Source organism: Corvus brachyrhynchos, unplaced genomic scaffold (assembly GCF_000691975.1).
Source record: "Corvus brachyrhynchos isolate BGI_N302 unplaced genomic scaffold, ASM69197v1 scaffold5, whole genome shotgun sequence".
Classification (NCBI taxonomy): domain Eukaryota; kingdom Metazoa; phylum Chordata; class Aves; order Passeriformes; family Corvidae; genus Corvus; species Corvus brachyrhynchos.
In genome coordinates this window covers 10,510,901-10,520,612 of record NW_008238321.1, presented here as the reverse complement: position 1 = coordinate 10,520,612, position 9,712 = coordinate 10,510,901, and the positions used below count along the sequence as shown (strand labels likewise).

The 9,712-nt window shown below is 43.2% G+C and overlaps 2 long non-coding RNA genes across 3 annotated transcripts in view; one reads left to right on the top strand and one right to left on the bottom strand.

Annotated features, from left to right (window-relative positions):
* The first annotated feature begins 1,684 nt into the window (after positions 1–1,684).
* Positions 1,685–9,712, top strand: part of LOC108446708 — a 30,841-nt gene continuing 22,813 nt past the window's right edge. The window contains exon 1 of one of the 2 annotated variants that reach the window (XR_001862000.1): positions 1,685–1,836. This is a non-coding gene — a long non-coding RNA (uncharacterized LOC108446708). The remainder of the gene's footprint in view (positions 1,837–9,712) is intronic. The other variant, XR_001861999.1, reaches the window with a different exon arrangement.
* LOC108446706 overlaps positions 6,458–9,712 on the bottom strand; it is a 19,865-nt gene continuing 16,610 nt past the window's right edge. The window contains exons 5-6 of the long non-coding RNA XR_001861997.1: positions 9,076–9,147; positions 6,458–8,534 (exon numbers count right to left, since the gene is read on the bottom strand). This is a non-coding gene — a long non-coding RNA (uncharacterized LOC108446706). The remainder of the gene's footprint in view (positions 8,535–9,075; positions 9,148–9,712) is intronic.

Genomic DNA, 9,712 nt, shown 5'->3' with positions numbered 1-9,712 from the left:
CTTTCTATGACCCAGTGTTTTCCTTAGAAGCTTCTAACAAACGATTCAGGTGAAAGATTTCTTGAAATGAATAGCTATTTGTGGGTCAGTGCATGGTATTGGATTTCACCTGCCGTGGGTTTTGGAAGAGAGAAATTTAGAAGGAGCAGTAGATAGATTTAAATGACTCCTGGGTTAGTTTGAGGACTCTCCAGTCGCAGGTAATGGCCCCGTATCTTGTTGGCAGCCTGCTCTGGGCTCCAGCCTACATGGAGGCAGGATGGTCTGTACTCTTGTCACCACAACGAGACTGGGGGAGTCGATCTCCTTCCCATATTTTATGGCTGTCTATCCTTAGTATCTGTGCTCTCCTATGTGGGAGTGCAAGGAGGGACGGACGATCTGGAGCTGCAACAGGAGGGATCTTCTGCTAAGGAGGGTTGGTTTCTATGAGAGGGTTCTTCTACCAAGCTTCAGAAGAGAAGCTTTTAGCCCACACTGCAGCACAGCCAAAGCCTCTGTACTGTCTTCTCTGCTGCATTGCACCTCTGAATTTGGGGGTTGTGGGATGGGTATGACCGAGGAAAACATCCCCAAATTTAACACCTCGCTAAGATGGGTTGGTTTTTTTCCTAAGGGCTTTCCCTGGTGGGTGAACACAAGGCTGACCTGAGGCTTAGAACCCACCAGTTCAACCCTCCAAACACCAGTGCTGGGAGTCACGGCTGCAGCCTGGAGATTGACAGTCCCCCCGACTTTCACACACCTCTCCAGTGGGCAGGGTGGGATAGGGAGAGTGGAGATCCATCTCCATGCCTAGGGTCCCTGGGGTGAAGAAATGAGAGAAAGGGATGTTTTAAGAGGTATGTGCCATTAAGCCAGCATTTCAACTTGCTACATAAAAGGCAGCATCGTGAAGCTCCTCCAGGGAGAAAGCTTCTGGTGGTGGATCTCTCTGTGCCTCCCTGCTGTGAGTCATTGTGAACTCAAGTTCAGAGGAATTGGTGCCAAGGAAAAAGCATTGAGATAATAACCTTGAAAAATCAGAGGAGAGAAGGGGAGGAGGAAAAAGGTATTCAGTGAAAGGAGCAGAACTGCCCCACCCTAAAAGCATTCTGTAAATCACAGAATCAGGCTTCCCAGCTATCTGCCTTTATCAAAGGCATCATCCTCTAAGGGCGGAGAGACGTGTGCTTTGGGATTTAAGGACGGTCCATATGGTGTCACGCAGCCTAAGCCAGTGGCTGGTGTGCTGCCAGTTTGCAAACCAACTCATCAAGGCAATGAAAAGGTTTTTGAATCTTATGCTTGCAGTTATAAGGAACAATAGTTTGTAGGGCCTCGGGAGAAATAGTGTGCTGTGATTGCCTCTCTCTAAGCGTGCGGGTCTCTGGTGTTAAGAGCACCGACATCTATTAAAGCATGTTTTACCTTTCTAAGAGCCATAGACAATGCCACCTTGTGTGGGAATTTTGTGGTGTTTGCTAGCTGCTGGGCCTTCTTTTCCTGGAGATAAACACACATTTTGTTATTAAGAAAGAACCTTCAAGTTGCTGTTCTGATTTATATTCCCTTCTACACTGGTGCATGCATTTATTGTTTGTTAAGGGCTGACAGCCCTGGAAACCTAAGCTCTCTATTTATCCACAGAGTGAAATTCCTCTCACTGTAGAGGGGATGCCAAAGGCACTAATTGTCAATGATGCTGTTGCACACACAAAAATCCTTTCTTTATTTTCCAGCCAGAATAATTTTACTGTGTGAAGGAGAACTCCTGAAATGGAAGCTGATTTGGAGAATATGCCTGACAAACACAGTGGGGCTTCAGCTTGGGAACCTAGAGAAGCCCGAGAGAAGGTGAGGAAAAGCATGGTGTGCTGTCAGATAGATTAGTTCACATGGCTCATTGTTTGCATCCTTACACAGTCAAAAGTGATGTTAGCCTATTGCTATTATTCCAGGGACACAAAGAAAGAGGGGGAGGGAGATTTTGTAAGAGTAAAAGATGCTTTTCTCACCTTGCATGTTGATTTTAAATGTGGTCTTGACATAAAAGCATCACAACTTGCAAGAACGAGAATTCAGAGAAGCGACCCACTGCCAGCCTCTAAAGGATAAATAATGCTGAAAGGCTTTTTTATTTACTCCTTTCCTTCTGCAAAAAGAAGGTGGTGCTAGGGAGAAAAATGAAATTTAACAAAAAGCTGAATTTTTATCTCTTCTGTTGCATTCCTTTAACAAAGTAGGCTGCATCTTCCAGCCTTAGAAATCTCTGAAATCCCAGAGAGCAGGAAGCTCCCATTTAATCTGAGGAAAGATAGCTTTGGCCCAGTGTTTGTTTTGCAAGGCATCTACTTCAGGAACATACAAGCAAATTTATTTTAATTATATCAATTTATGTTCATTAAAAAGTCTTCTCCATAACTAACCCTGATATTGAATTGTTGTATCTCTTCCTAATTTGCTCACACAATGTTTATTCACTTTAATTGACAGTAAGGGTGAATTTATAGGACTATAATTCACACTTCTGGTCAAAGGGAAAAACAAGGTGGAACTATATTATTTGCTGCAAAAATGAAGTGGGGAGATTCATCAGAGCAAAGTGTATATTCAATTTTAATAGTTTTCCCTCATCAGGGTCTCTTAATAGGGTTTCTTTTGCAATTACTTTAGGGCATTTGAAACTGCTTATTGTGAGAAGTTGCCAAAAAACACTGAAATAAATCCAAATATTAGAGGAGTTTTTAAGAGTGTAACCTATTCATTTCTTTCTTTTTTTGATACTGCTTCCTCTGGAATAAAAAATACCGAATTTCCACAAGACCTCCATTTGCTGGAGAACCTCTCCGGGTCACAAGTAAGGAAGGTGCCTCCAGCTAAGCTGTTGATAATTCTTGCTTAGCTTTTCTAGGCATGGGTCTGTGGAAAAAATCTTCAGATAACTTGATATCAAAGGGCAAAACTCCACCACCCTTCCTGTCTGTGGAGTGTTTGGTGTGTGAAGGTGACACATCCCAGCGATGAGGGGAGGCTGGTTTTGCCAGACGCCACATCACAGAGTTCCTCTGAGAGGCCCCATAAGGCTGAAATCAAAGTGGGTCTGATCTTTCCAAGGGGAGAGCAACCAACTGCAGCCACGTCCTGGCAGTTCGTGGGCTTCTGAGCAGAAGGGATTTCTGTGGGAAGTGAATTCCAGTAAGGAGTAAAGTGGGATCTGACCACACAACCTGTGCCCGTGGGGAAGCAGTCTGTGTTTGAGGTCTGGGGTTTTAAAAAACTCCTGTGTTGCCAGCTGGGTGTAGTACCTTTGAAATGACAAGATTTTTTTTCTCGTGCTATAGTAAATAAAGGTAATATGATGCTAAGAATTAATAAGTGGAGTTTATTTGTCCAGGCAATCACCCAGCAGTATAAAAATCAAAGGCACTGATGAACTATGGCATCACTGTGTGAAGATTTTACAATATCATGATTACTATCAGATCTCAATAACCCCCAGTAATGTGTAAGTAGCATCAACAATTGCTATCACACAATTTCATTGGGCTTTCAGATAAGTATCTCGAAGTAGAACCAGGTTTTAGAGGTATAAAGAATGCAATTACCATTTTAATATCTCTGCAGAGGGAACAGGAAGATTAATTTTTGTAGGTCTATTTTTGTGATTTTTTTTTTTTCACTGGTTGGTAGAGATATGTATAAAGCTGGCAACAATACCCTAGAAATAAATTAAGTGCTGCTGATAGCTAATTAAAGCAGCACAACTAGATAGCAGAATTACTGGAAAAATCAAAATCTCTCTTGCCTTAAAATCATGCTGTACTTGTGATTGGGTTTTCAAGAAGAAAGAGGAGAAATTTTGATATTGTTGGCTCTTGTTTCTTAATGAATTCTAAATCAATATTTTCAAAGCAGGGCTATGTCTCAGAAGTCCAGACAAAAGAAAAAACTAAGAAATCTTTCCTCCCCTTTAGGCTGTACTTGTTGGTGTAACACTTGTGAAGGTGTTTATGGTTACCTGTCAGTTCCTGTATTGTAATGTGTGGATACAGTGTATTTCATGGCTTAATTTTGGGCTCATTCACTGCTTCCTGACAAAACTTTTAGAGTTGGTCCAACAGCAAATGCCCTGAGTTTCTAAACAGTGTGGATCCGTGACAACTTTATTGAGCTCCAGTTTAAGAAAAGAGATGTAAGCTGGTAGATCTACCAGGGAGCTGGATGACTGCTGGGGAGAAGCAGTAATGTTTTGGCACAGAATCAGCAGATTTGCTGTAAGCCACTGGTGACCTTCTGTTTTCCTTCACAACTCGATCTGAGCTGAGCAGTAGTAGCTGAGCTACGTCTGGGGGGGCACAGGGGGGATGATGTATGGTCCCCAGCCTGCACAGGGGTGTGCAGCATCGTGTACAAATCAAGATGGACTTGATAACTCTGATTAGGATGATACCCCTGCAGCGAGCTGCTGGTGCTGAGATGCTGCGTGGGGCGGTGAGGTGGCGAAACAACAAATGGGATCGGCAGGGGGAGCGCGCACAAACCCCGTACAGGGCACGTTCCGCCTTTATCCCCTACCTCTGAAGCATTAGAGATATTGAGCTTATATTTTAGACTGGAGATAAGGTATGGAAAATCCATGATTTTTAGATCTTGCTACAAATTACTCCATTCACCAGGCAGAAGGTTTTAAAGCAGGTTCAGTCTCGAGGCATCACATGGATCTCTGCAAGCGAGAGCAGAGTCGCAGCACGCCGTGCCTCTGACAGCTCCCTGCAACAGCAACAGGCAGGTGGCAAATTGTAATGGCTCATTAATGTACCTGGCCACATTTCTATAAGTGCAAGGAACATTGGTGTCTTCTGCAGCATATTTCTGTGGGGTTTAGTGCCAGAGGTGTTGAGGTTGCTATGAGTATTGTGTAGAATTTTCTGGTTTGGGTGATGTGGGGTGGGAGGGAAGAAGTGTGAAAAATACATATACTTGGGGAACTCTAGAATGTATAGCTGTGTTGGCCTATACTGGGCTTGTCCAGGGATGATATGAAGGGCATCAACTTCTTGCCACAGTAACCTTAAAACTATAAAATCACACAGCTGGATGAAGTACTTTAATACATTGGCACACAAAACCTCTTGATTTAAACCAGCCTTGCTCAACTGACTGCCTTCAAGGAGTCAGATTTATGGTCACTCCATTGACATCTGTTTTAAAGTATAATTTAATGAAATAAAATTAGTTTTTAGCTAGTGAAAGAAAGTAAGAAAGTTTTTCCCTCTGTTTTCCTGTTAGTGAAGAGGATAGCACCAGCTTCCTCTTTCCTAGGGATTCTGACCTATGACTAGAAATGGTATTTCTTGGCTCCCTTTCCCTGCTGCTGCTTTTCCCCTAAGCATCAATATTAGATGCTCAAGAAGAAAACCATTTCAACAACACAAGGTTTTCTAGAACAGGGAAAAGGTGTGGGTTCTTTTCTCCCAAGTACTGCTGATGATGCTTCAGAAACATAATTTATTTGAAATGCGCGTATCTGAGCTTTGCAGTTTATTCCAGAGCAGGTGCACCCAGGGGTTAGGAGACACTGTGAGAGAGCCACAAAGTCCAGAATTACAACACACATCATTTCTGGGCAGCACCTGAGTGCTCACCCACCCACACCCCCATCACCACGGGGATTGTCCCAGCTCCTCTGGTGTGACATCTGTTGGGAGCCTGGGCCCTGCCCTGGCTGTGCCAGTGAGCAGCGTGTTTGCAGTCAAACCACCGGGATAACTGTGTGGGATGTGTTCTTCATGAAACGTCCTGACTCTGCAGAGACAACTCTGCCTGTCGGTTGTCATCTTGCCTTGACACTTTGAAGTGTTTTAGCTCTGCAGTCTCACAGTGAATTCTCCTCTCTGCTGGCGCTGTTGACGAGCTGCTTTCTGCACAACTCTGCACCTCCACGAATCTTTTTGGGAGTTGGATTTTAGTGATCAGTAACAACTCCCTGCTGGATTGACAGCCACTGGCTCCTTGCAGAGCCCACATTTACCTGTGCACTGGGGTTAGGAGCTGCCCCAACCCTACAAGGCAAGGAGGGGCTGGCCAGAACCACGGACTTTGGTGTGACTTTGGGTAAGTCCCTGGCCAGCCTTCCCTGTCACCTGGAAAACAGAAATAATTCCCTCCTCCAGCCCTACAGAGGGTTGCTGATAAATGCCTCTTCCTTTTGCAGAGCACTTGGATTTCACTTAGTCTTATTAACACAATTAGCTAAAGTGCCTAGTCAGAAGCTGATGGGTATCCCTTGCTCTAGTAGAATTATGTGGCTTGTGGGTGCTGAGCGCTCTGCAGCCCACTCCAGTCATTTGCACAGAATAAAAAGAGCTGATTTTAACTGCTTAAACCACAGCTAGAGAAACAGATACTGGGTATACTCAGAAAGTCTTCACTGTTTTAAAAAATGGCGCAAGGAAAACCACAAATGCAAGAGAAATATATTTGTACTTCCTATTTAATTTCAACAGACCTTTGAATCCCAATATCCATCACTGGTTATGGAGTTTTTAATCGTGACATGGATCAGCATTGTCATTGGGGATTTCCAACTGACACATTGGAGATACAAATGAAAAATTCTCTTGCCAACTGTGTTTTACTTTTTATCTTCATATGAGGTTGTGCTTTAAAGAGAACTTTGACTTTCTACAATACCAGAAAATTTTTTAATTAAAAGCAAAAACAAAAGAAAGGGAGAGGGGGAAAAACGCTTAGAAAACTCTTTCACAACGAAAAATGACTTTTTCTGTGACTGTTTCTGTGGGCCTCTTTCATGTCCATGTTGTCTGGATGTCTCAGCAGAGTATGAGGCTGGCAAGGAGGATGGGAGAGCAGTTGATGTTTCTGCCCCACCTTGCACAGAGCTGTGCTGGAACCACGTGTGAGTGAGGCTGGCCAGGTCCATCTCTGGGCTAATCAGAAGGGAGAAATGCCACACATCTGAGATGAATCAGCAGGGAAGAGCAAATTTTGACAGTTATGCCAAAGTAATTTGAATTAGACAAAGCTTTGATGACTACAAAGTGGGACTTGGTCTCCTGATAGGAGCAGATTTTCCTGTTATACCTTCATTTAATTTTTTTTTTTTACTCTGGGCAGAAATAAGGAAAAAATGGCTTTTTGACAGACTCATATGCTTGATTCTGAATTCCCAAGGAATGCAGAGAAGTAGCCAGGCAAAATCCTGAAGAAGAAGTAGCACCAAACTGGGACTTTTATTCTTTGATTACTTCTTTATTACTTAGGTAATAAAGAAGTCTGTTTGTGTGGAGAAGGTTAATTTTTGAAAAGTAATTCCGAGTCCTTACTCATGTTGCAATCTGTAATAAACATGACTTATAAAATGAGGGGCAAATCTTCAAATGATGCAAGGGATTTGTTGCACTGAATGTGTGGAGGTTCTGCCTCAGGTAGATGTAAGTGCAGTAATAATTTGTAAGGAAGGTCAACACTGTGGAGGCAAAGTACATTTTTAATTTACACACCTATGTGCTCGTGGCAGGTGTTAAAACTGGCATCATTGGTTTCAGAAGGGAAAACACAGGGGAAGATGTCTGGCACGATCAGTTTTAAGGCATGCACTTGAAAATGATACAATGTGAAGTGCAGAGTTTTAATGCTGAGAATTTTACACTTCAGCAAGAATGCTCCAACCCTGCTGATGAGCTGACATTTGCGGTCAGTTATTTCCCAAAGGTACTGGCAGTTTTATAATTAGGCCCTCAGTTAGCAATGCCTTTCTGCTCCTGCCTCACCCCACACAGATCTGCAGTGGGGAGGTTTTCAGGTGTGGGTGTGATGTTTGACTCGCGCTGACCAGAAGTAACCCGAGGAGAGGAAGAACTGGGATCAGTGTGAGCCTGTTTGTTTAGCACTGAGGATTTTTGAATCATGCTTCCACTTCAGCGAGTTCCTCAGGGTCATGAAGTGTTCACTAGATGAGTGGGAAGATGTATGTTTGCAATAAGTCTTTTGTCACCCTGGGATAAAGCAGGGCCCTGTTTCCTGGGGACGGAACAGGAATGGCCTCCCTGATTCCCACTGTGCCAAGAGCGCTCAGGGGAGCAGCCAGAGCTGCTGGCCAAGAAATGTTCTCATCACCTAACATTTTCATTACTTCAGATATTTTCCTGAAATCAAATGACTTGTATGGAGTGAAAGCTTCCATTCCAGTGTCACAAAACAGAACTGTGCTGTGAGATCCAAAGTGCAGATCTGTTGGCACTGTGTTGCTCCTCTCCAACACAGAGAGCAAGTAATGACCATATAACCTGCAGGTGACCTCATCAAGGTGGCTTTTCCCTCTGCTCATCCTTAAAAATGCTGTTTCCTGCCAGAGTCCCATTCTCAGTATCTTCTTCAATGAAAATATGAAGTGAAGTTTTCTCACAGATATTTCTTACTCTGCTTTAATAAGAATTTCACCTCAGTGGGATATGGGAGACCTGGGCTTTACTGTCACCATCAGAGATCAGTTCTTATATACAGGATCAGAAAGTGCCACCTTGGTAAAGCTTATGATAAGCAGAAAGAAGAAGAAAAAAAAGGGAATAGTGAATTATTTCCAATGTTTTCATACCATAGTAAGTTTTCAGAAATACTCAAACAAAATACGTGTTTTGGTTTTTTTTCTCAAATGGCTTGTCATGTTACGGTAAATTGTGACCATGCAGAGATAAATTATTGGAACGTTTTGTCTGCATTTGCATGCACAGATACACACACACGTTTGTAAATGGGTGTATAAGTGTATGTGTGCACAGGCAAGCAGATAAACAATGTACATGCATGTGTTTGTGTGGCTGTATACATGCACACATAAGTGTGTTCATGCCTACACCCAAGAAAGTAATTTTCCATAGCCTTTCTGTTGTTTAACAATACTGAAATGCTGGCATTCAACAATCTAAATCCTCAAACGTGTTGGAGAAACGTAGATTTTAATGGTGTTAAATGAACCATTTAGCACAGAGGGCCTCTCACCTTCAGTGGCACACTCTCAAAATGAAACCCAATGCTCAGATACAATAACAAAAAGAAGAAAAACAATATTACCTGTTTAAAGAGAATATAAAAATCCAATTAAGTTCTGAATTTTAATTTGCTTGCAAGCATGGGTTTGTTGCTCTGTGAAAAGAATGAAAACGTAAATGACATTTCTGTGCGTTATCTACGTAATCCAGAGGCTAAAATATCCTGTCGAGCTTATTTTGTCTAGTGAGGATAAAACTAAACAGTTTTAACTGAATTTCCTGTAAATGGGCAACTAATCAAAAATGAACATCTTTATATTCTGATCTTTCATTAATTTGTGTATAAACGCTGCTGTGAAGAGATTAGCTTCTGCAAAAGCGATTGAATTGTGCCTGGCAGCTGACAGCAGTGATGGGCTGTGGCACTTGGAGTGCTGTGGGTGGGAGAAGCTGGAGCCACCACTCCCTGCTGAGCTCTGAACTCAGCCAAAGACTCAGGGGCAGCTCTGAGCCCTGGAGCCCGCGTGGCACCAGCCACAGCCACACAGAACATTGTGCCCAAGCGTCACCACCCTCTCCCGACCCCTCTTGGTGCTGGGGGCCGTGGATCACTCGTGGCCATTTGCTAAGTGGTGTCTGATAGGGCACATATTGAGGGTGGCAGGATGAAAAGGTGGTGGCCTGAGGGTGCAGGAGACACTCAGTGTGGCAGGACACGG